The sequence below is a fragment of the Coturnix japonica genome, chromosome 3 (genome assembly GCF_054131305.1).
Source record: "Coturnix japonica strain WE chromosome 3, WE-NBRP24, whole genome shotgun sequence".
NCBI classification, from domain to species: Eukaryota; Metazoa; Chordata; class Aves; order Galliformes; family Phasianidae; genus Coturnix; species Coturnix japonica.
The window spans coordinates 26,819,800-26,840,589 of record NC_140665.1 but is presented as its reverse complement, the minus strand read 5'-3'; the positions used below and the strand labels follow the sequence as shown (position 1 = coordinate 26,840,589).

General features: G+C 44.3%; 1 protein-coding gene across 1 annotated transcript in view; it reads right to left on the bottom strand.

Annotated features, from left to right (window-relative positions):
- The window catches only part of SOCS5 (suppressor of cytokine signaling 5), a 115,381-nt gene extending 111,796 nt beyond the window's left edge, over positions 1-3,585 (bottom strand). The window contains exon 1 of the mRNA XM_085543126.1: positions 3,386-3,585. The gene's annotated coding sequence lies outside the window, so the exon portion shown is untranslated. The remainder of the gene's footprint in view (positions 1-3,385) is intronic.
- Between the last annotated feature and the right edge of the window lie 17,205 nt (positions 3,586-20,790).

The window sequence follows — 20,790 nt, the reverse complement described above, 5'->3', positions numbered from 1 at the left end:
CTGTGGAAGCCAGCAGCCATCTCATGCGGAGGGGAGGCACAGCGCATTGCTCAACACAGCCGAGCAGCCAGGCCTTAATGAAGCCTCCAGGCATAAATACCACAACATAAATACTAAGTGTTAATTTCCCCTTAAGGTTGAAGAAACTACCAAGCATAGCTCTTGGGGAGGCAAGTCAAATAGCTATCTACGTTGGCAGCTCTCAAGAATTATTTAGCTATCCAGCTTATTCCAGGAGTCGGTATTTTAGGACTCAGGGTGAAACCTTTACATCAAAGGTTCTTTCTTTTACTCTACAAAGCCAGACTTGCACACTTTAGCAAAGGAAAAAATACATCCTTTTTAGATGTGATGGGTTGGTTTCTTTTTTTCCTTGCTATTCATAGGAGTAAACGAAACCACTTTAAACCCTACAAACCATATACCCACTGTATGGAAGATGCGTGGAGTCATCTGCATCTTGTGAGGAAGCCATTAAAAACCTAGCTGTTGAGCAGCATGCTAGCACAGCACATGCTAATTTACAGCAATCATCACTACCCTCTGACGAGCCTAAAATACATCTCCTGTTTAACTTTAAGAACGAGACCAGAAAAATTCACTTCACACCATCTTGGAATATTCGTCCACTATGGAAACATGAATTGCCACATCAAATTGGACAAACAGCCAGCTCTAGAATATGGTCATGGAATGACGGGTTGCATATCAAAGAACACCTTAAAAATATTTGTTAGAACACAGTTGATTTCTAATCCCTTCCACCTGCTCTACCTTAGACGTAACCGCCATCAATACAAGAGAAATAGAGAAATTCTGCCTGTTCCTCCAAGGACTACAATACACCAGCCATTTCTTCACTGCTCTCATACATATGAAGTCATGTCAAGCTCCCGCGTGCTGCCAGCTGTCTGCACTCACTGTTTCATTGTGCTGCTAATGCAATTCTGAAACTAGAGTAGATATGAGACATTGAGGCAAAGTGGAAAATCAGAACACATTGCAGCAGCTCAGTCCATCGGGTCTCAAACTCGCTTTTTCTTTCTTGTAGCTTCCTTCAGACTGCCAGGGGATGCAGTATGCTTCATTCATTCTGCCACCGTTATTGATGTACAAAAACAATATGAATCAAATCTGCTCTTACACAGCCTCCATCGCTAAGGCTACTGGTTTGATATCAAATCTATTGAAATATCCCAGTTTGTAGATTAATAAGTGAGTGAATTAGCAGATGTTAACTTGAAAACCCACCTACTTTCAATAGTTCACCACAGCTACCTATCTCCTCTCAGTATCTCACAATCACAACATCAGATGTCACCATCTGACAGGGCTAGGTCAAGGCTCGGGGCAGTATAACAACTTCAGCAGGAAGCCTTTAACGGCACAAACCCATCCAATGAAAGATAATATGATTTCACCCCAAGATTCCTATAGATGTAACACATTTTAACTAAGAAATAGTCTTAACATCATCTGTGTGCGCTGTGACCCATAAGAGACCTGAACTCAGACGAAGGTATGAGACCTGAGTGACCAGGTTAAATGGCATTTAGGGCTATGATGTACTGCGTGGTCATTACCTGGTGACACAACCCTCATTTCCCTTCCAGAAGTGGACTTAGGAAAGGACATTCCATCCTCCTCAATAACGCGTTGGACTCAAGGCTTCTGGCACACAAATTAGAGTCTGAGTCGCACAAATACACTCTGTGGGGAGGAATGGGACTAAGAAGACCTTTTTGTAAGAGTAAACTTGGAATAACATTCCTAAATTGAAGTTAACCAGGTTTACATGAAAGGATGTCAAGAATTACATCCCCATCCTGTAATAAAATAAAATCAAAGCCTTTCTAGGAAGCCGTGTTAAGACACTGGTTCTGTATAGAAGTTCACACTAAAGGTACCGGCAACTGGTAGAAGAGGGAAGATTTAGGTTGGATGTTAGGGGCAAGTTCTTCACTAGGAGAGTGGTTAGGCCCTGGAACAGGCTGCCCAGGGAGGTTGTGGATGCCCCGGCCCTGGAGGTGTTCAAGGCCAGGTTGGACGGGGCCCTGGGCAACCTGATCTAGTAAAGGTGTATGTTTGGTGGCCCTGCCAGGCAGGGGGGTTGGAACTACATGATCCTTGAGGTCCCTTCCAACCCGGGTCATTCTGTGATTCTGTGAACTGAACAGCCTCCTTCTGGCGCTGGGCCCCAGCTCATACAACAGCAGCAGCATTATTAAGGAATAAAAGCACCCTGAAATGCAGGCTTTTGCCTCTAGGAGAATTACACATTTAAAAAATAAAAACACAAAGCACGTTATGATCAAAAGCTCAGAAAAACAGAACACTGAAACGTATCTGAAGCATTTCAAGAGTCCTCATAGCCACAATGATGTCAGTGGCAGTCTTCTTTCTGCACAACATTCTAAGTCTAAGAAAAACCTGACAGGGCTTTCACATTCACCCTGATATCCAGCACACATTAACTCACCTCCCTCCTGAGGGAGACGGGTCACTTTGAGATCCAGTTCTCTGTGCACATTTACAGCATGTTTCTTTTCAAAGCCATTTACACAAACACAACCCTTCGGAGTCCTTTCCATTCATACAATCACCTCGCAAATAGTTCGCCTGGGCTACGTTTACCCTAAAAATATTTTGGTGTTGCAGGAGTACACCACAGCAACAAGGAACTTCTGAAGTTGTCACAGACTACGTGGGAAAAGCCGTATCTTTACCAAAGCAGCAATGTCACCACCAACAAAGCACTGAACTTCAGTGGAAAAGCACTGGGTTTCTGGTCACAAGGCCGGCACAGCCCCATCGGGGGCCATACCCACATCACAGCGGTACGGGACCTCATTTGTTGGTTAAAAGCTGTGGACAGACTTCCTAAGAAACTACGGTTTGCAATCACGGGTACATCGCGTAAAAGCTTTTGAAACCGAGGGGGGAAAAAAAGAGAAGCGCTCTGCAGGCGCTCGGGAAACGTCAGTGCAAGCACAACGCACCGCATCCCGTTCTCCCAGGAAATACACGCCGGAACGGCCCCCGGGACCACATTCAGAGCAAGCACTGAGTTGCGAAGTTAGCACAGGCAGAAATAACGCCATTTCTCGCTTCATTTCTCGCTTTAAGTCCAAAATACCGCTCGCAATTTGGACTTCGCGCAGACGCCCCAAGTTTCGCCCAATCTCTGTCTCAAGCAGCCAGCTGTCCCACACACACACACAAACACACACACACAGGGTTAACGCGGGGGCCGCGTGCCCCGATGCGGCTCCGCGGGGCTATTCCCACTCTCGGGCCCGTCCCGGCCGCCCGCCGAGCGCCCCCCGCCCCCTCAGGCCGCGCCGGGCCCGCCGCCCGCCCGCCCCCACCTGCCGCGGCCCCTCACCTGCACCGCCGCGGCACCTCCAGCCTCTCGGGGGCGGCCGGGCCCGAGGGAGCTGCCCCCCCCCCCATGCCGGCCTCCCGCCGACACCTCCCGCCGCGTCCCGGCCGGCCGAGCCCCGCGGCGGCGGCGGCGGCGTCCGCCCGTTCCTTCTCCCGGCCGCCCCCCTCACGGAGCCGCGGCCTCAGCGGGGAGCGGCCGCCTCCCGCCGCCGGGGGGCGAACGGCGCCGCGTCCCGGCCCGAGGCACCTACCGAGGCGCCGACGGCGACGCCTCAGCGCCGTCCCGGTGTCCCGCAGGAGCGCAGCATCCTCCGGCTCCTGCCGCTCGTCCAGCAGCGCCCGGCCAGCGCCGCACCGCGCTGCAGCCGGAGCCCCCGGAGCGGCCCCAACCCGCCCAATGGAAAATAGTTCTACGGGCCCCGGAGCGGAGAGAGCGGGAGCGACACCTCAGTAGCCAATGAGAGCCAGCCCGATCCTCCGCGGAGCCAATGGCGGCGGCAGGATGGCCGAGGCGGAGCGTCGCGCAGCCAATGGGGACGCGGCTCTCGGACTGACCCGCTAGGATGGGATCGGCGAGCCTCCATTGCCGACCATGTTGGAGTCGGGCGGTGTGCCCGGGCTGGGAAGGGGCTCGGCGGCCATTTTGGGTTCGGGCGCGGGGCGGGGCGCTGTGACGCGGCGGCTGCTGGGCTCCACACGGCGGGAGGGGTCGGTGTGGTACGGAAGGACCAGGCGGTGTTGTCAGTGTGCACCTAGCGGTGGTGGCACTATGGGAGCTGGGGTTAAAGCACGCTGAGCCTCATCTATACTCTGAAAGCACAGGCTTTGTTCTGCTGTCAGAGGACAGTGAGCTCCTGCACTGACAAAGTCATCACCCTGAGTGAACTCCAGAATATCGCAGTCTCCTTTCCACAGGGACTCTGCCTCCCCTCTTTTCCCCTGTGGTTACTATACATCAGAGTGATGTGCTTTGATTCTGAGTTCATAGATATGCCAACCACCGATTTAGCCAGAAGGGCTGTAACTGCCCTTAATAATAAAATAGTAATAAAAGAGGTTGAAATGAAAGAAAGGAACCAATTTGTTCCAAAAACCCCTCCACACTGTACTTTGAATACCTAGGAATACATGGCTTTGCAGAGCTTATTTTATTCCTCCTGCTGATTGACGGTAGTATTGCATGGTTGCACAACCTATGTGGCATATTTTGCATGGCTGTTATGTTTAGTTTCATCCTCTGTTCAGATCACTGCAACCAAAGTGAACCGGAATCAGTGGATTCAGGTCCAAGGTGGATTGAAAGACAGTGGGGACAGCACCTTCAGGTGGTGGTAGCCACTGAAGCTGTTCAAAAAGGACAGTAAAGAGAAGTCACAGGAATGAAGTAATGACTAAGACACATTAGAGAGGACCCCCAGAGTAGCCTTACAGTAACAGGAGATTGATACGCAACCTGCAAGACACATAGAGCTCAAGCTAATCGAAGGAGAGGTCATGAAGTGCAGTGTATAGGTAAATATCTAGGAAGCAGACTTTTCTAGAGAAGGCTTTACAGTATCAATCATAGAAAGGTACAACAAGAATGATAATGTGGAAGTTTAACCTCACCGAGTTCAGACCAGAAACAAAGCTCTTCCTTTTTCACAGCCTGAAATCATTTACCACACTTTATATGATGCTTCTCCATCACCAAAGGCTGATTTCCAAAATGCTGTGCTGCAGTGTAAACAAGAACAAACCGTGGCACTCCTATGGTCTGTATTACAGCCTATTGAGATTGCCCCTTCTGAGCCGTGGATCTTTCAAGCTAGGACTGGTTGGCTGGACTTCAGCTGGCTTTTGTTGGCACTCCCAAAAGCCGTAACACTCTCCATGTCTTGCCAAGCAACAACTGTAGGAAGAGGAAATTCCTACCTGACTTTGCAGCTCTTAAAAAGAAAAAAAAAAAATCAAGTACATTACTTCTTTTGTAAGCCTTCGAACAAAAAGCTTTTTAATCAACAGGAGGGAAAAGTAGCTTTTAGCAGTAGTAGCAAAAACAGCACAGAAAGCGTGCTTTGACAGCAAGAGTGAGACCTGCACTGCCCAGCTTTTAGCTACTCAATACTCCAAGAGGCAGCTGTGGGCAAGAGCTGGGGACAAAGAATAAGCATCAGAGAGCCAGAAATCTGAGAGCTGTTGTTGGTAGGGAGGCCAGAAGTAACCACGTAACACTGTGCCAAGAGTGCAGGAAGGAGGCAGGTGGGTTGGCATTCATCTCTTTTTATACTGCTCTGCTTTCTTGTCAAGGCAAGTGTCAAAGACAAGCCTGATTTATGTCAACGAAACTCAATTCTTCTACAATTTTGAGGGCTAGTGATATAATCTTCCACCCCTCACCTAATATGAATTAGCGGTAATGCAACACCACTTCTGTTCCACTTATGCCCCTGCCCTCTGAATACTTTTGAATGAGGGGGCCAATTTTTACTGCATTTGATGAAGAGATAAGATATGTGGCATTTCATTTCCTGCAGGTTTTGGTAACCTGGGTAGGCAACTGGGTAGAGGAAAAAGACAAACAAGACTGATGCAAAGGAAAAGACTGTTAAAAATGAGACCTTTCCTCATCTCCAAGAGGCAACGTTTTGCCAGCCGACAGGGCAGCACACACATACATACCGTATTTGTGTAACATATCCCTTACCTGATGAGGTAAGCCATTATACACGTGAGCAGCTGGACCCATCTGAATTGGCTGGTAAGCACAGTTCACGTCGAGCTTTTCACTTGACAAGGTGGTTGCAAGTCAAGGTCTTATCTTGTAACCAACCTCTCATTAAAGCACATTGACTAACTTCAGTGAATGAAAGGAAGAACCTGATTGTTCTGTACATTGTCTCCTATGTAATTACTTACACTTCTAAGAAAGGAATGCAAATTGTTACTCCTTGATTCAATAGCATGTTTTACTCTGCAACAGCATATAGAAAGCATCGGCATGATGTACATTATGATCTCTCTTACTTCATTTCTGAGCAAAGTAACAATCAAACCAAAATATAATAGGCCAGTCTCCCCTAACGTACTCTACTGTTTCCAGACGTGTTAGTGAATGGTTCATTCCGCAGTGATTGCCTCAGTATGCAAACTCTGGGGGAATGAAGGGGAATTGCATGGGAGCTCCCTCATCAATTGCTTGCATTGGCTGCATTCCTCGTGTATGGGTACTGAAGTCAAAGTTCACTGCCTGTTTCTTAGCTTTAAACCCACATAATTATGCCTTTATTGCAAACACTTTACTTTTTCTTTGGGTGGGCTTTTTTGCTTTTGCACACTTACTTGTTTTTCAGCATTACTATGTCCAAAATGTTTTATTCAAATTGGGAAAGGGACACAGGAGTATCCCTCACTATTCGTAAAGCCACTGAAAAGTCACCGTCAGAATGAGACTAGAAGTGAGTTTTTGTTAGAGCTGGGGGGAAATTGTAGTGCAGACTCTGAGGTCCATCACGGTTGATCTTGCTTTTTCTTTCAGTACATCTGTGAAATGGAGTCAGATATATATGCAGCATTCCTAAAGGCATGTTATTTCTCTATTACTACAGTGTTTCAAGGTAAAAAAATTCCAAAGTTTCAGGAAATATGTTAAATTTCCCTGACAAATGCAGTTGTCGTACACTCGGCAGGGAATCAAAAATCCTATGGCCACTTCAAGGGAAAAAAATCATGTCAGTAAAAAGCTATTCCAGATCTTTTGGAATGATAACTTGACGTCTGTGTGCAGTATAAGATTTGGCATGGTTTATCCACACTCCAGTAGAACCAGGTCTATCTGTGACTTCCCAGGCCCTTTTACCGATCTCTAGCCCTCCTCCAATTCTCAGAACCACGGGTTCCTTTTTAAATTGATGCACTTTGTCGCTAGAATACCAGGCTTCTATCTTCTGTGTCCTGCCAGACCACCTGAACTCCTCCCTTTTAAGAACAATAAGCTCAGCTTGTCCATATGAACACCATTATGGTGAGTCAGATCGGCATCTGACTCAGCTGTTGCCAGAACTCAGCAGGATAAGGACTGTGATTTTCTTCCCCATCTACCACATACCCAGCCTGATACTTACAGATGCTGAAGTTATGTATATTCTGGAAGCAAGCACTGATGCATCAGGCCAGTGCTGAGGCTTCAGCACACAATGCTATTTCTTGTGATACTTCTATAGCAATGCATTAGTATGGGCATCTTAAAAAGCTGTAGGACACTGAGAAAGCCAGGGACAATTGTGGATGCTCCAGACTATGAGGATACAATGTGTCCATTAAAAGAAATCAGATCACATCCTTTCTCAGAATGTGCACTCACACTCCAATGCAAAGCAGTTCTCTGGGGAAACATCTGGGCAACCCCCTTTTTTTTCCTAAGGCAATTCATTTTCCTGAAGTAGAGCAATGGTCCATTCATTGTGAGTGGACAAGGGGATACTGCGTGGAGGTAAGGCTTGGAAGAAGGTGACCAGAGGCTGGAAACCAAGCCGGCTGCTACCTCCCACATTGGCCTGCTTTCATCTTTCCACCTTTATCTCCCAGACTTGCCACCAGCAGCTGTGCGCTCTGACAGCAATGCAGTGCTGCACTGCTGCACATGCTGTGCCCTGTGTCCCCAGGCTGTCTCTGTGGGTAATGCTGTCCATCCCTGTTCTGTGAGCTGTCCTGGATGCCAAGCTGCCAGGCTAGCTGTGTTTCCCTAGCCCACCTCACCCTGGTTGTTGTTTCTCAGTGTGCTCCTGAACAACTGTGGTTCTGCATAAAACATTTCCAGTCTTTTGCAAGCTCTGCGTCTCTGGCTCTGAGCTCCTTCTCCAGGGTTTATCCTGTCTCCACCTTAGAGCAGTTTTGAGAAAGCAAATACAGGCAAAGACCTTAAATCAAACTTTTTCTATTCCAAACAGAATTTCATGAAGGGACATGAAGTTAGGCAGGGCACATGTTCTTCCCTCTCTCCTAGCAGCTCATCAATCACATTGTAAACCTCAGTTAGTGCACTGGGAGTTGTAAAATTGAATTGTAGTTCAGCAAAGCAAAATAGTACCCTTTTAATTTTGGATGGAGTAGAAGCTTTCTCTGCATACTCTGCGCCTCTGCTTCATGTCCAAAAGCCTGTCAGTCTGCGAAAACCATGGTAGAACAGTTGTAGGATTTTCCAGGCTGGAGAGAAGTGCTTCTTCTAGCCCACAGGACACAGCCCACGCACTGCCCATTAAAGTCAGAGCAGTCATCCATTGGAAGGGTGGTCATTTGATGTTCCTTCCTTACTTCTAGGCGTTTTGTCTTCAGGCTGGAACTAGACAAACACTCCTCCTCTCTTCAGCCAGGCAGAAGAATCAGTGATGGAAAATCTGGGATAATTGCAAGGTAAGATAGCTGGAGAAAAGCAATAATCAGTTCCAGTATCCTGCTTAGGAAATCTTTGGCATCTGATGATAAATCCTGTCAGGACAGGATACCTTGAAGCAAAAAGGATGATGAGCAAGTACCACATAAACCATGGCATTGGGGAGGAGGGAATTCTGCAAAACAAAAATGGACAGTTCTGGTGAGGGAGCAAACTAAAGCAAGAGCAGAGCCTTCCCTGGTGTCTAATTCAGCAGAAATAATCCCTACATCAGCCGCCTTCATGCAGCTGGGCACCTTGAGCTACTGCTATGCTGCACTGCCCTCACTGACATCCATCTGCTGCCTCCAAGCAAAGGTTGCTGCGGTGTGGTCATCTGCTGGCTTGCAAGTACACTCACTAACCTCACAGGATCAAAAGTTGCATCTCATCCAAGCAGACAGAAAGTGAACTTGCAGTTAAAAATATGAAAAGCTCAGATAGCAGAAGAAAACTTTTTGTTGAGCTGAAGATCCAACACACCTGCCCTGTCCAGGGACTGCCTCTCAATAAAAAAAAAGAAAGGCTTCTTAATGCTGTAGAACTGGGGAGACAGACCCAAAGCAGGCTGCTTGTCTGGACTAACTGCATGTAACTGGAAGTAGGGGGGGATGAAATAGGGATACACTGCTGTTTACACATGCAGAGGAAGAGTTCAGACATAGTTACTTGCTTTCTCCTTCTGCCCTTGGCTTTCTTCTGCCTTCTGAGCTGGGGGAAAAACTGGATTTTACTGAAGCTGAGTCATTTGGGTGGATGAAATAAGGACATTAGGGATGCTCCTTTCTCCATTGCTGAATGCCTTGAATGAGCATCAACACCAAAGCTGGAACACCAGCTTTCTGATTCAGTTGCAGGTTCTCCACTTTGCACTTTGTTAATAGTGATTTGTCCTGCTGGGCAGTCAGGCTCCAGGACAGCTTCAGGCAGGCACAACCCATATAGAGATATTCCAAAGAACTCTGGCATGTCCAAGCATGACCCAGGACTGCAGGATGTGGTCTTGATCTTTCCTTTAATAAGCAATACGAAACAACTGCTAGAACCGGTCCCTAGTCTACCTACTTTTGCTTTTATATTTGTTAATTAAGTAGCTTCCAAGCATAGAGTTTTCTGAAAACCAGGTTCCCTCTTCAGGTATTTTAAACTGAACACATCCAAGCAAAGAAACCCCAAATCATTTGTTACTTTTGATAACTTTAGCCAGGGAACGCTTTTTTAGTGCTGTGTGAGGAGTCGTTAATTATCATTGCATGGAATGTAGTAACAACCCAGACCTCCCCAATGGGCAGAAGCAAACCACGTCTCTTCTAGTTTTGCTCTTTTTTTTTTTTTTTCCTTCTTTTTTTTTAATAGCAGTAATAAAATGTATCATTACGCACCTCCAACCATGGATGTTCTCCAAAGCAACTTGATACTAAAACCCAAACCGTCTGATTGGATGAGTTTTAACGGATGGTTATAGCAGGGCAAGAAAGGAATGTTATTAGAGTGGCCTGAGGCATGGTACTATTCCATGGAAACCAAATAACAGCTACGAATCCAAAGTGTTCCAAAATTCATTTTCTCAAAGGGGATTTGTGGCACTGCTGAGAGATTAGAGCCACTCCTATTCAACCAGCTGTATTCCCTGTGGGACCTTCACTTGTGCCTATTCTGTCTGAACAGTCGGGTTTATTCCACTGTGACAGAATACTAATGGGAGCTTCTGTTGTCTGGACTCGCTGAGTTTTTCCTCCTTCCCTTAGCAGCAATGCATTTGCATAGTTTTCCAGGCTACAGCAGCAGTAGGAAATGGCTGGGTTGCAACTTAGTTAATGCCATCCAAATGCGTTCCAGGTTCAAGACGCTATAGGTAGTGCAGATCTGACATTAGACTGAATGGGGTTGCATTTTGTTTTGCATATCTCCATGAGTTCTAGAATGAAATTTAGATACAAACAGGTCACTTGTCTGCCAGCATAAGAGTATGAACAGGAGCAGCCAGTCAGTCTCCTGGGCTCTGTACAGGCCAAATGCTCTTTGTGGCATTACCTACCAAGAGGTGGTTTGAGAGGAATTACAGTTGGTGGCTACAGTTCATTTGGAGACCCCCAAACTTGCAGCAAAGAATTTTGAACATACTCTTGGATGTATTAACCTCAGGAAAATCTGATTATAATTAGTGACGTTCAGTGTTAGTGGCTACTAATGTGATTTCTGAAGGCTGGCAGCTAAACTTAAGGAATAGAAAAAAAGTGGTAAGGCTGCCCATACGGTGTCAAAACACCTGAATGATTTAAACTAAATGATTCTTTGCCCGTGTCTGTGCATGTGTGTGCACGTGTAGATAAATGTAAATGTGGATAAGTAATCAAAAGCAAGAATGTAATAAAAAAAATGAGAAAGCGTCTCAAATTTTCTTTTAAATCTCCATAAGGAACATAGAAAATACAGTGTTGCTGTTTGTTTCTTCAGGATTTTTATAGCTGTTGAACGAAAAATATGAACTGGGATGCACAACTAAAACCATAAATGAATAGAGCTGTGGAAATGAAAATTAAAGGCAAATGAGAGCAAAATAGGTGAAATACTAACAAACATACAACTGATCTGAATCTAGTGTCATTGACATTTAGAATAAACTAGGTTTATGTTAAAATTGGTGCCTATAGCCTGTACCAGGGCTGTCTGGATTTGCTACAGATTAGACACTGTAAGGATATTACCCTCGTGGTACCAAATCAGCAACGTCTTGAAGCTCTTTTCTTACAGCCAGTTCACAGCATCACAAAGTCCCCAAATGCCTGAGGTTGGAAGGCACACCTGGAGGTCAATAGTCCAACCCTGCTCAGGCAGGGACACCTAAAGCTGCTTGTTTAGGATCAAGTCCAGTTGGGTTTTGGGTGTCTCCAAAGAATGAGACTCCACAACTTCTCTTGCAAACTGTGTCAATGTTCAGCAGCCTTCAAAGATAAATGTGTGTTTTCCATTGTTCAGACAGAGCCTCCTGGGTCTCAGTATGTGCCCACTGCCTTTTGACTTGGCAATGGACACCACTGAGAGGAATCTGGCTCCATCTTCATTCCCTCCCACCAAGTATTTATACACACTGTTAAGACACACCCTGAGCCTCCTCTTTTCCAGACTGTCTCATCCCTCTCAGCCTCTCCTTACATGAAAGAGGTGCCAGTTCCTTCATCACCTTTACGGCCCTGTGCACTCTCCAATAAGCCTACAACTTGTACTGGGGAGCCCAAAGCTGGGTGCAGCTCCAGGTGCGGCTTCACCAGTGCTGAGCAAAGGGGAAGGATCACTTCCCTTGACCAATGCTGCTCCTAAACTCCTCCTCCTTGGGTCATTAGGTTGACTAAGGAGGGGTAAAACAGCCTAAGTTGGAAATTAAACAGGTCAAAATTCATTGCAGTAAAAAGAGAATTTGAGAAAGTATTAGCTGTGCATTTCAACTCTAGAAGGAAGAAAGTTGTTTGAAACATGCTGTGTTTTTAAACTACTTCTTGATAGCTTGACTTTTTTAAGTGCATGGGAAGACTTCTGTCACGTGTTCTGCTAACTGAATGGTAGCTATTTAATTTCTGAACTAGTTTTCTATGCTGTAACCCTTGGTTAGAAGAGGATGTGTTACACTACCTTGCCATTGTCACAAAGGGAGCAGGCAAGATACCTAGCCTTCAAGTATAGAATTAAGACAAACTTCCTGATCCCCATGTCACACACCCACATACAAATACACTGGTTTGGTAATGTAATTTGCAATGACCAAGCACATACCTCATCCCAAGCCTATGCAACTGGGCACCGTAGCCTACTGTTGTGGCTGTTCTTGCTTGAAGACAGCTTAGACACTGCTTCATCCTTTTGTGTGTCACCTTGTGCTTTTGCAGTGACAGTGAGAATGGTGAACTTGGGAGCACTGCTGTTTCCCACAGGCGTACCACACTGTTTGGTAAATTTCTTCAGGAGTTTTTCCAACTACTCTTCTGGGCCTCAGATGGGTAGTTGGGATTGACTTCTTTAAAATCACCAAGGCTGCCAAATGGGCTGAGCAACAAACTGCTTGTCTCATTAGACCTTCACTTCCCCAGCAAGTATTTCTGTGAGCGCCATGCTCCACTGCCAACTAACTACACAGGTCACTTTTGCATATAGGGTAGAGTCTGCTTTTAGGACATATCTATCAGGACCAACATCAACACCAGGAATGTAGACATGGACATGTCTGAAGAAGCAAGCAGCAAGTTATGGTTGTTTTCAAGCCTCTTCTGAGGCAAGAAGAGGCCTTAGGGGTACATCTCAAAGTGTAAAACAGTGACCAGATTAAAGGAGATTTAGAGCGCTGATTAAAGGAGCCCTTATTAGAGTACACATTAGAAGAAGTAGGACAACTAACACATTTTCTCAGGATACGCTCAGAACCACACAGGAATCATTTCAAAGAGCAGTGGCTTATGACTAAAAGAGAGAGTTTAAAGGTTTTTTTGGATATCATATGTCTCTTGTCTTTACCACAGGCTTAGCCTTGCATGGACAAACAGTCCAATTCCAGCACAAAGGGTGTTTAATTTCTGCTCTTTAAATGTTGGCATTGTTTGAAGCAGTGGAAAAGACTGTTATGCTCTGTTACCCCTCTTCTCAACCCTCCTGTGTTGAATGCCCTTTTGGGTTAACTTACATGCGTTGGCTGGGTGGGAGCGAGTACTATGGTCAAATAATACTATTGTTTCCAGGGCTTGCTTTTTTCAACAGTCCTATTGTCTTCAGTCAGGCTATTTACATAGATGAAGACTATTCTTGTATTAAAAGAATCTACTATTCTTTTTTAAAAATTATTACTATTATTTAAATTTATAACTAGGAGGTATATGGCCTTGTAGCTGGAAATATCTCTAAGCTGTAAGTAGCTCTATGATTATAAGATATACTTGAAATAAACATCCATACCAATCTCTCCTTAAAGCAGAAGTGTCAGAGCAGCTGAGATAACTGACTCCCACTGGTTCAAGTTAAATAGATACTAATTACCCTTCGAGGATTTGAAACTGGAGCGTAACAGAAGGCAAAATGTAACTAAAAGAAATGCATAACACGAAAATAATTATCATAGTATAAAAATAACTCGTATGGCTTCTGTACCGAATAATCTGCACTTACAGGTTTCCTTTAAAAGGATTTACAAGATTTATTAATCTGGTTCTACAGCTTTTTAGAATGCAAATCTGGGATGCACCGTATCAATTATATCGCAACAACCTCCTGAATTGAGTTTGAATTGGTTCTCTTTACAAGAAAGGGTGCGACTCTTTCAACAGGTTCTATTTTTTCCTACAAGTATTTGATAATACGGTCTGCAGAATCATTCAACTGTTACTATAAAAGGTGGCTCTTCTGCAAAGTTCTAAAAGCTGGCACCCAAATCAGCATATCGCAGTGCCTGTTGGAGACAACACATCACTGCCTGAACTTAGGAACAAGATGTGTATTATTAGGAACAAGATGTGTATTATTAGGAACAAGGTGTGTACTGAGCTTTGACGTTAGTGCTGAGAACCTTTAGAAGAAATTGGCAATAGTCAGCATTTACCTCGATAAGATGAGGAGATGCATGAGGCTGGTCCCTCATATAGCAGACTTTGGCCCACAAAGCCAAATCTTCATTTCTAGGCACCCAACAGTGCAGTTGCAAACACCCAGCTTGTACCTGCAGCCAGGCATTGAAATTCCAGTTGCCGACACAACATAACACTGTTGGTGTTCTTTGGAGCGAGGTGATTTTAGACATACTGGGTTTACCACTGAATCTGAATATTCTTCCCTTGGATTCAACAGAATGTAACAAATTCTTAGGTGCCCATGTAGTCTCACTTTGTGAAATGAAAGCATCTGGGAAGCTTTTCATGCTGGTTTTGTTTTGTTGGCTTTTTTTGTTCACATCAAACGTATCATATTATTTAGCAACCTACTGAAGGTTATATATACCAGAACCCTTAGAAGGATTGCTATGTCTCACATGCCTCGGAATCTCCGCAAGCCACCGGGGTAAAATTTAGGTGCCAAATCGCAGCTGCCCATTCAGAGATGGAGGTGAGTCCATCCTTCCCCGTGTTCGGCCTGGGCTTTTTGACTGCGGATAACTACAGTGCCATCTAGTGCTACTTGGCTGGTGCTTGCATGTGCAGCAACAACATTTCTGAGGACATCGTTCTGTATTTGTTATCTCTAGCTCTGAATACTTGTAAATCATGAAGATTCAGTCCATTTCCTCGGGAACATTCCCTCCCCATCCCACTTCCATTTTTTTTTTTCCTTTTTTTCTTCTTTTTCTTTTTTCTTTTTCTCTTCCCTGGGAAATGATAATGTAGGTTATATATGTATTTCTATATCAGATCTTTCAGCAGTGCCATGAAATAAAATTGGCACTGAGCAGCGTGACTGTGTGGAATGGGGAAGGAACTGGAGATTATCTTGCAAAGACCATGTGTTCTCTTCTATTCGAGATGTATGAGTTTTAAAAATAGGAATGTGGAAGTTGCTCGCTGGAGTGAGCTTAGAGAAGGGGCCTGGTGGCTTCTGGCATGGCCAGTCTGGGTGAAAGGCTGGAAAGTACCAGGGAGGAGGTAACCCTGAATGCAAAGAGGATTTCTACAAACGAATCCTAGCCAAAACAGTAAAGAAACTGTAATTTACCATATATATTTGGGGGGTGATCTCTGTTGAAAAATCGAGAGGGGACTTGATCTAGGTTTATAAATACCTGAGGTGTGGGAGCCATAGTGGTGGGGCTGGTCTCTTTTCAGTAGTGCATGGGGATAGGACTAGGGGTAATGGGATGAAACTTCAGCATAGGAAGTTCCACATGAATGTGCGGAAGAACTTCTTTACAGTGAGGGTGACGGAGCACTGGAACAGGCTGCCCAGGGAGGTGGTGGAGTCTCCTTCTCTGGAGATATTCAAGACCCACCTGGACACCTATCTGTGTGACATGGTGTAGGGAACCTGCTTTGTCAGGGGGGTTGGACTCGATGATCTCAAGAGGTCCCTTCCAACCCCTACAATTCTGTGATTCTGTGACAGAGATTCCCACACACCAGGAGATGAAAAAGACTTCAACACTTTCTGTGCGACTCTGTTAACTAAGATGAAGCTGATTCATGTAGCAGTCACTCCCATCCCAATGCCCAGGGCACTGCCAGACTAGGAGCACTGAGAGGAGCTTGGTACACACATGGGAGGACAGCTGCCCTAAAGGTAACCATAGCTGAAAAAGTTACCCAGAACTCAACTTTTGCCTTCCTGCAGCTTGGAGCAAGGCAGCATGCCTCCAGACAGCTAACACTGGATTTCTGAACTGTTTTTAAAGTAATCATACAAAGAAAGTCCTAGTGAGAAACCAATGGGAAACAGGCACTTAGGGACTTGTGAAAACACTGCTGGGTTCCTGTCTACATCTGCAGAAGCTTTTAAATCTGACCTCAGGACATCTCGTGGCCAAGGAAACATGCTTTGCTAAATGTGACACTGATTTTAGACACTGTTGTATAATGTGACCTGTGGCCTGTGTGATTAAAAGTAGCTGCTGTTGCCAGATGTTCCACGTGTCTCCCCAGGCTGCTTATTTTAAGTGCTGGCAGCATCTACCACCAAGCAGTCCAGCACCAAGTGGGCCAAGTGACTATTTCTGTTTTCTCAAAGACCTATAAAGTTGAGGTGTTTATTTGAATCAGTTTGAGGCCATGTCCATGACAACAGATTTCAGGAATATAGTAGGTTCAATTTAAACCAGCAAAGTTTGTTCCGTGATTTCTCTCATCTTACAATCATTGTATTTCAAGAACTATACTGGGATTGCTCTTGAAAAGTCCTCCTGGCACTCCCAGCATTCTCATTTTAATAGCACCTTCAATACTGCTCTAAAATTAGACTCTGTTCCTGAAATGAATATGTCGCTCTTCAATACGCAAGCCACAAATACAATAAATTCTTCTCTCATATACTTAGTTCTGAATTAGTTCAAAGCAAGACAGGAAGATTTGTTTTTTGCCTCTTCTAAGGTCACAAAGTAAAGAATAGAAAGTGTTTTCTGTGCAATCTGATTGAAAGTTTTGGCACTTTATTAGCCAGCCAGAATAAATTTTGCCTGGTAGCAGAACTATAGGTAAGGTAGCAAAATAGACAAGACAGGTAATGTTATAAAACTCAAAGTTAAATACATATGTATCAAGAAATTAATGCAACATACAAATCTAGACCTATTATCGCTCAATTTTTCAGCTAAGAAGTAAGCACAAACTTCCATATACTTGATCCAAATGTCTAGACCTTATCTTACGTGAGTGAGTTCATGTCTGTCTAATAAGCAGAATGGTGCCAACAATTTTATATAGAAAGCCCCACGTGTTGTTTTTTTTCCTCTGGAATGTCTCCAAGCAAGTCACGCTCTTCAGAAAAAAAAAAGCTTGGCCCTGATCCTGCCAAGACTTATGTATGTGTCAAGTTTTACATGCTATGAAGAGCCCCATTGATTTAAATGGGACTATTCACAAAGCAAAACGTTCAGCATCTGCACACATTTCACCAGCTTTAGGATCTGTGTTTGAAATACACTGATATGTTCTTAACCTTCCTCTCTAATGGGCCCTTTGTTTCTGTGCAGTGAGTACAGCCCTCTGTTCAGATTTTGTGTATCCAACACCTTCTGGAGCTGTTGCATTACTTCTCCAGCCTGACTTTCCTGGATCATTCCTGTAAACTGTGCAGGAGTGAACTGCAAGCAGGGAACCTACATAGTCAATATTTTTCACAGATCAAGAGTGCAGTACATTATCCTTAACGCAACATTAACAGATCTCCATCAATTAATGACAGATAGAAGAATTTCATCCAAGAAAAATTGCCTAAAGTTCAATCTGCATGAGTAAGAATTCCCTCCGCACCCTAACCCCCCTACCCAGTGAGCATTAACAACTAGGTCTTATAGAACAACAGTAAATCTAAGGTCTAAAGCTCTGAAGTGACTGCATAAGCTGTCTCAGAGATGCCCACTGTCTGGCTTGGACGGTGCTCAAATAGGAAACAGAAAACTGACTCCTAACCACATCAGACTGCTTCCCATTTGGAACATAGCACCGAAACTGGGGGAAAGACTGACACAGTTTAATTTAGGGATATTCTTACTAAATTTTACTTCACTTTCTATGTTGGCTCTGATAAGAGCCTCAGTTTTAGGACTTTGCTATATATGCTAGCAAACTACGTACACTTTAATCCTTTCTTAAAAGTCAGGACAGCGTTCCCATTGTGTCTAGGTAACATTTCACATATTTAGTGAGCGCTGTCTATGATATATAAAAAAGAACTGACTGACAGTGTCACAGTTAAGCACAGTACACTGCTGTCTTATTCTTTTAAATGTCAAATAGATGTTCCACTCTGGTATATTTCAAACCTGTTAAGAGACTAAGATAGAACAGGTGTTGATCAATTTTTCACTGTCAAGCAATAAATATAACTGAAGAAACAATATAGAAGGCTTGAAATAAAAATGTTTCCTTCACCTGGGAGCTCTACCAGAACATGTCGACAGAAGGATTTCAAGTGACTTCTGAAGAGACAGCGACATCTCACTTCACATTTTTTACCATTAAGTGGTATTTTGCATATAAAATCTCATCTGTGATAGTGTTCCTAATGCTAAACTTTTGATCTGGCCTAATTTCTGTCAGCAGGACTTGGTCTTGTCTGCTTTCTTTTGAGAGAGTGAAAACCAAGAGAGACGGGGAGAGCGAAATGTGGGTGTATGAATGAACTACTGGAGAAGAAATAAACAGCAACGGGCCAAAGAAATAGAGGCTGGTGCAGAAGTAGCAGACATCCGGACTGCAGAGCTCAGGGCATGACAGTGCTAAAAGATGAGGCCCTCTTTAGATGGTGTGAGAAAGTAAGATTTTTGGAGGCTGTGATTTTACATAACTCAGCCTCAGATTTTGCATAACTCAGCCTCAAGTGGCCGCTTTGAAGCAGAATAAGTTTTTAAACTGTTGAGAGAGAGGGAGGGAGGAAGAATAAGGGAGAGAGAAATAGAAGTTGGAAGCTCAATGCAGCTTGTTATTTGTTTGCCAACACAGAGTTTATTTTTCTGGCTATTGTTGGATAATATTAAGACGTGTATCAAGCTGTGACTTGTCAAAGGTGTTCAGAAGGCTTTCAGTCTCAAGCAAGGAAAAGATTTTGCCACTCCCCAGGTTCAATACTTAACTTGGCCACAGGCTGTCTGCCAGTGCAGCGGAAGATCCAGCTGGAGCACAGGGGTTTGCACATGATCTCTGATAAAGAGAGGTGAGATCAAACTGAAAACCAAGCTGTGCGGGAGCCTGTAAATGTCATCGGCAGCCTAATATCACATTGAAATAAAATACACTCATAATGAACTCTTCTGGCTTTAAGAAAGACTCAGACATCCTGACGCCCTAGAGCATGGCTGATCAGTTCCTGTGATTTCTTTGAGCTGCAGGGGCCATTCCCTCATCCAGCGGTGCAGCCTGTCCTGCCTGTGCACAGAAGCTGAGAAGCTCTGCTAAGCACCCTTGACTAGGGTTACATCTGCTGGCTCTGGGCAGCCCCTTCTACCTCTCTCTCACACCCCATCTCTCCCCCATCCCTTATCCTAACAGCTTTAAGTGTGAGGAAGAAATTGGTAACTGTTTGCTGGATAACATCACTAAGCTTCATGGGACTTGGGCTCCAGTGGGAAGGTGCTACAGCGCCCATCTCCCTAAGGAACAGGGTCTTCCATAAGCTTTCACTAGTACAGCAGAAGGCTTCCAGGGCCAGCACTTCAAAGCAGCTTTGATGGCTAGCCTGCAGAACACGGGAAGGACAGAGGGATTTATTTGATCTGTTCTCTGTTTCCTATTGTCAAATATCAGCACATACACCTGTCAATTTTCACAACTCACTACAGATGATCTGCCGTTTAGTAGGAGTTGCTGGATTTGCTTTTATTTTGCAAGGTCATGTGCTCTAGAGCCAATATCTTGCAAAAGGTGTTGCATTTAACATTGTTCCCTAACACACCCCTCTCTCAATGGTAAGGTTTCCTATCCTAATCACTTAATAGTCACAGATTCATTTACATTCTCTTTTACAATTCCTTTAGCTTGACACATTTCACTGATGTAACTCCAGCTACTCTCCATCTGGACTATCACTTTGGCTTTCTATTTCATCTTACTGGGAATTCATTTAGTTTTGTCAGTATTTAGGTTTTGTTAAACTCTGCCTTCATATATATATATATATATATTATTCTTTTAATTTTGGTGGTGAGTTGCTGGAAACTGTTAGCTGGCTTTCTGGGTGGGTTGCATTAATTTCTCGTTCTCATTGGAAGTACCAAATGCTAAAACTTAACAGGTAGTGGCACAGCAGAGATGTAGCAGTTTTTCAGCAGCTGTGAATAATGCTTACAGTGAAGTTCCTTTCTTGTCCTCTTAATTCTTGTGGTATACTTTTGTTAGGTCTTGTCAAGAGAACTAGTTTTGATATGAAGGTTCCTTGGGCCCAAAGTTTGGCATATTCATACTGTACTCATCTCAGAAGGCTTTCTGCAATGAGACCGAGCTGATGAAGTGAGCAGAGAAAAGAGTTAAAAAACAGTTTTTCTTTTCTATTCATTTAGCACTGCTGAGTGATTTGAGGTTCACTGGCAGGAAAAAAAGTACTCAGGTTGTTAATGTGACTTCTGTGGTCTGCAGTAAACATGGAAAAGTTTGAAAAGGAATTTTCCTTCTGGAATTTCCAATAGTCTTCTCTTGTTCAATAAGACAGGCCTCATTCTTGGCTCATATGTGCAACTTGAAGAAATTCTGCTTCAATAAATTCAAATTCAATATTTGAAACTGAGAGAGAATCTTCAACCCTTCTATACTTCACAAGTAACTCATTATTCACAGGCAGCCTCCTTTCTTTTGAGGGTTGTGAGGTTATGGGGAAGTTGGAGA